We start from the raw sequence: 6547 nt of genomic DNA, 5'->3' as shown, positions 1-6547 counted from the left end.
AAAAAATAAATTCTTGATATGCAAAATTTTATTTTCACTAGTAACAATATAATAATTGATATCAAAAATTTAAGTCAGTAAAAAGTTCAATTTCTGATATCAAGAATAACATTTTTACTAGTAAATATTAAATTCCTGATATCAGAAATTAAATTTTCACTAGTGACAATTGAAATCTTACTAGTAAGATTTAAATTCTTGGCATACTTCAACTTATTCGAGATTTGTATTTCTGATATCTTAAATTATAATAGAATGGGTCAGAATGGGTAGATATCCTAAATTATTGACCAGTCAAAACATAGCTGACATCACATTTTCGCGCCATGTAAAAGTTGCCAGGTCTGCATGTTATAGGGTATTTTGGTTTTAAATTTTCAGTAAAGTTACTTATATTTGGTATAAATATTGGTAGTTGTGAGATGTTTTTTGAGCTTGTTTCTAAAGTGTAATTGCCTTTTGGGCTTCATCTATGACGATAATGTCCAAGATAATAAGCCAAACGTCTAATATTTCCATGGTATAGAAGTCATGTTCATATGTTGTCATCTATTAGCGACAGAATGCAATTGCCGCACAGTTTAATGTGGAACAGAAAATCTGAATATGAAGCGTTGTAGATTTTTTTCTGTATTTCCCCCAGTACCTGACATGTAAATAAACTTATGAACATTTCTCATTGATGGAGCATCGGCTGGTGTTATTAGGATTAGTTTTGATGTATGTGGGGAAGGGTAGGGATGGAAAACGTAACCTGCAACTAATATTTGTAAGAGACTTACAGAAAAATAAGCCCAAAATCTGTTAAAGTGAACACACCTGGCAACTATGGCGGCACATGGGTTGACTAATGCACGTAATGACTGTAAAATTCAGATATCTGAAAATGTAATTTTGAATAGTCAAATTCTAATTTGAGATATCTTTAATACTAATTCAGGATGTATGACTTATCAGATGATTGCTGACATTGTTAGAGATATATTAAAAGACATTTTGACTAGTCAAAATAAAATTGTAGATATCTTCAATTACTGTTCTTTCTAGTCCGATTGAAAATGCAGATGTTTCAAACTGTCACTCTGACTAGTCAAAATATAATTGTTACTAGTCAAAACTCTGTTGTAGATATCCAGTATTTAATTAAAGATAGTCAGACGAAAGCTATTTAATGATAAAACAGCTTGCCATAGGCCGTGTTTAAGAGAAGCAGCCTGATCTACGGCATCGGATCCAATTAAAAGTGTTCTCGTGAGCAGAGAATATAATTTTGTGTGAGGAAAAACCACATCAGGCAACAAACAGTGCTCTCACAAATGGGAAAATACACTTGCGTGAATAAAAAACCCACCTTGTGCGAGGACAGTCAAGAGAGTGCACCAACTCACTGCTCTTGTGTTCTCCCTGCGCCCAAGGGAATGTTTCTGTGCTTGTGTTATGACAGGGGGTCGCCATACCAGAAAAAACATACCCCAAAACACAGTGAAAATATTTAACACATAAACGCAAGTTTACCAGAAAACAAGATAACATGTTAACATTTAAGTATTTAAATATTTCGAAAACCAAGCACCTTAACATTTTATCCACTAAGTAATCTGTACTGGATAAAGGAACAAGGGATCGCTGGGAACTAGATATTTATTACTGACTTACATTTCTATAATGGTCAGACAGATAAAACGGTGCTGTAACAAATTCACTGCCTCTTTTATTTTGAGTAATACCTCGCTCTGGTGCTCTGGCTTTAATAATAGTTTTTTGTAAAGTTAAACAAAAAGCTGTGCAGTTGTAATTTACTCATCATAAAGTCAGTAACGGTGAGATGTGTCCGTGTATTTGTGTCATTATAGGGACACACAATAACGGTTAAATATACAGTAGAAAACAAAAGGCTGTGTCACAGAAACATTCAACAAACATAAAGAGACTATGATAAATATGACCTTAACAACGTTCAACACAATTCTGTTTGAGGCTCCAGGAAAACACTGAGCTGCTCACCGCGTTGAATGGAGGACCTACAGCGCTGAAGCAGCATGAGTGTGTCCCAATTCATCTCTCAACTCTCTGACCCGTTGAACACTGTACCCCTGGCACCTTCTGCTCACTTTTCAACAACATCATCAAAGTTTTTAGGTCCCAAAAAGAATACTTGTCCCGGGAATAGAGGACTTGGTTCGTTCACGGAACGGATAAAGTTCGTAAGTAGAGGTTCCACTGTACTTTTTCCTATTATGAGCCTCCACGATTACTCAGATCACAGAGTACTGAATTTTTAATAGTTCTCAGAATTCAGAAGGCCTCAGCTGGGGGAAGAGCATTTTTATAAAGCCCCCTAACTCTGGAACAATGATCCAGAAAATGTTCAGTTCTCAGACACAGTTGCAATCTTCAAATCTAGGCTAAAAACTCATTTGTTTAGTTTATCTTTTGGTAGTTAATGCTCCTCCACAGATAAAGGTGGCAGATCCAGGGGTCTAAGGACACAGGGAATTATAGTAAACTGAGACTGGTGCTGTTGTCCCTCCCTGCTGCCGTTCATTCAGTTTGTTAGAAGAGATGGGGTTGAGGTTGTGAGGAGGCTTTTGATTTGATTTCATGACAATGCTGTAAATGTATATTATACTCAGTAACTGTAGGGGAAAAGCAGGACACAAAAAAAGCTAATTCTTACCTAGTGTTAGTTTAAATGAGATAATTTGATCTGGCAAGTTAATCAACAGGATAATTAACAACCTTAATTAACCCTTTAACATTTATTATTTCAGAATACTCGAATGCTTTACATACATTTAAACAGTCGGTGGAAACAAAAAATGCATAGGAACATGTACAATAAAATGCATTTCAATAAAAACACCCCCCACCCCCACCCCACCTTATTTAGCACTGAATGCCAAAACTCTTTTGGCCTTTTTTAATCAGTCCCTTTGTTAATAACTTTATTTTCTTTTTTTTTTTTAAGGAGAGATAGAAAATATAAAATAATAGTAAAGGACAAATAGAACGTGAACAGTAAGAGTTCCAATTTTAGATCATATGGTGACTATCATAAGCAGAAATTGCCACATTTCATACATTGATACACATACACTGATACATCGTTAGCAGCCCAGCTAGCAAAATTACATTCTCAGAATATTCCCCTAATGTTCCATTTTGGTTGTGGGAACATTGCACTGAAATGTTCCTTCAACATTAATTTGTCCAGTTTTTTCTTAACGTTCCCAGAATGTTTTTCTTAAGTTACAAATATGTTTCCTTGGAAAGTTTTTAGAATGTTGCAAAATTATGTTCTTAGAACATTCCCATAATGTTCTATTTTGGTTGTTGGGGACATTACTTTGGAATGTTCCCTCAACAATAATCTGTCCAGGTTTCTTAATATTGAAGTTACGATATTCTTAGAATATGACATCCACCTCATTAGCACCAACAATTTAACATTCTATTGTGGTTCTGGAAGTATTGCCTTAGAAATGTTCCCTGAAAGTGAGAAAAGTTTAAATCATTTTATAGCATTCATCTAAACAAGTAGATTATGAAGATGTAAAATAAATTCTGTAATTAGGTGTTTTGTAGACAAGAGCAGAGCAGAGGCTTATTAACCAAGACCAAGACACGTTGTGTCAGAGTCAAGACCAGATGAACAGATTAGAATTTAAAGTAGAATGCAGAAATTTTTAACTCACTTGTTGGTCATTGTATGTTCTTCATACATGCTGAATGTCTTTTCATTAGGGAAGTTCTGCATACACGTTCAGTGTGTGTGTGTGTGTGTGTTGCCCTGTGAAGGCCCTCCAGGGTTTATTCCTGCATTGTGCCCAATGATTCTGGGTAGGCTGTGGACCCACCACAACCCTGAACTGGATAAGCGATTATAGGCAATGAATGAATGAATGAATAAGTAGTTTAAATTAAAGGTATCAGCCAGAATTTTTCATATTGGACTAGAAATTCCACATCAGTAGATCCATTAAAGAAGCAATCTGTAACACCATTTATTGTAATAAATCATAACATGATTAAAATGTGTAAACTCTGTGGATTGTGTGCTTTACATGAAAAAGTGAGGTATAAGTGTTGTGTTTCAAAAGCAAACTTGAGGCTTGCATAATCTCTTGTTAAAAGTGGAACAGAAAAATGAAATAAAATGCTGGTAAACAGCAGCAACATTAGTATCATGAACTCACTGATTTAAGGTGGTACTAATCATTTGAATGTGAAAACTGCAACTAACAAGCAGACGTCTGCCTCCTAAAATGACATTTAAGTTGGAGGGGAAATCAATAAGGAATATAACATCAGCCTCATCTAGTGAATCATTTAAGGTGGACATGGAAAGTCAAATGCGAAGCTGGTAAATACAGGACAAATGCTGGCGGCTTGTTCAAGTTTTTGCCTTTCATTAGTGTAGGTAGATGTTTTAATGAATTGATGCACAATTTTCTGTGCAAACATGTTGGTGATGGCACAGCCTTCTTTGCTATGAAGGTCCAAATGTCTTGAACTCTTCCAACACTCGTTTGTGTAGGTTCAGTTTTCCTCAAACCAGTAACCCCCAAGATCTTAAAATCTGGGTGAAGAGGAAAAGGAGGGGACAGACAACCATCTCCAGTGTTTTGAATTTGGATTGCAGTACTGACTTTAAATGCTTACTATCAGTGACAAGTGAGAAGGCTGTATTCCAGAACTATGACATTGCTTAAAAATTACATTTACATTTAGTCTACACTTTTCAATTAACTGTGAATACACACCACAGTGGTACATAAAACAAAATGAACACCTGTAAGCTTAAGTACACAAATACATTCTGCTAAACATTCTAGAGCTACCACTGTTTTTTGTTTTGACCTTTTGATGGAATGTCTGATTTTTGGATGTTTCTTTATTTAGTCAGACACATGTCCGCTTATGTGGACATATCATGGCATCATGAATAATGTAGCAGAAACCGGACACCAGACTCGGGTTGTAGAGTCATCACGGCAGCCTGTCTCAGGAATTATGGCTCTCTTTCTCGGAAAGCTCATCATTGTGTGTCCTTGGACTCATGTTTCTGTTTTCTGAAACTCAGACACTCCATGATAAAGCACTTTTAGCAGAAGCTTGAGGAAACAACCAACACTAGCTGACATTCAGTTTACAGTTCCGGACATCTGAATCTTACAACAAAAAATTAATTATACATCAAATGTGTGTTCAATAATTACTTTCTTTCTTGTCATGAAATTTGCTTTCGGTTTTTCCCAAATGGTAGAATAGATTAATTAGATCAATTAAGATTTTAAGCACTGTGTGTATCTAATTAGGATATTGTTGGTGTTACACAAGGTCTTGCATATTTTTAGGCATCCCATTTTCTCTGTATATCGAGTTTTGGATTTTATATATAGAGAAATATCCAACACATGCACAGACAGATCAACCATAACATCATGATCACCTCCTTGTTTCTACACTCACTGTCCTTTTTCTGAGTTTCACTGGCCATACAGGAGGACTTTGTAATTTTACAATTATAGAGTGTAGTCCATTTGTTGCCCTGTATACTTTATTTTCCCCCTTTCACCCTGTTTTTCAATGGTCAGGACCACTACAGAACAGGTATGGTTTGCGCGGTGGATCACTCTCAGCACTGCAGTGACACTGACATGGTAGTGATGTGTTAGTGTGTGTTGTGCTGGTCTGAGTAGATCAGACACAGCACTGCCACTGACGTTTTTAAACACTGTGCACTCACTGTCCACTCTGTTAGACACACCTACTTCATTGGTCCACATTGTAGATGTAAAGTCAGAGAAAATAGCTCATCTGTCGCTGCAGGTTGTGTTGGTGGACTGCAGTCTCTAATTGTAGAGCTACAAAATGTTCCTGTGTGGTCAGTGGAGCTGACAACAAGAGGTGGTCATAATGTTATGATAGATCAGTGTGTTTATCATTGCCATTCATTCTGTGAGTAATTGATATCTAAAGTCATCCAAAATATCTCCCAAAAACAAATTCATGCACAGTGCTGCAAATTACACAAAGACAATGATATTGTGATATTGTCATTGGTTGTTATTAGTTACATTACATTAATTATCTGAATAGCACTATGGCAACATCCCAAAATATCTGAGAGTTATGGGCGAACTGATGCTTACAGCAAAGTTTACACCCCTTACAACAAGTAAATCCAGCTACTATAACTTGCACACTTTGCAGACACAGGCATTCAGCTACACAATCTTAAAAAGCCCTGCCAAATGGAATTGAATGGAAGCTGATGGTCTCCAAACCAAATGGCAGATGTCAGCTAGAGAGACACAAAGCACAAAATCATTGAGCTGTGGAGCAGTGGAACTACGTTTTCTGAAATGTTGGAGCTCCATCTTGTACATCTGGGGCATCGTTGTTGCTGGATGTCATCAAATCCTCATAGCAATGTTCTAATCCAAGTCTTTCCCAGAAGGGCAGAGACAGCTACTGCAGCAGAGGGACCAACTACTTATTAATACCTTTGATTTCCTAAGAAATGTAGGATATATAGTATATT

Source organism: Hoplias malabaricus, chromosome Y (genome assembly GCF_029633855.1).
Source record: "Hoplias malabaricus isolate fHopMal1 chromosome Y, fHopMal1.hap1, whole genome shotgun sequence".
NCBI lineage: Eukaryota > Metazoa > Chordata > Actinopteri > Characiformes > Erythrinidae > Hoplias > Hoplias malabaricus.
The sequence above is the reverse complement of the archived record's forward strand: the minus strand, read 5'-3'. Positions refer to the sequence as shown.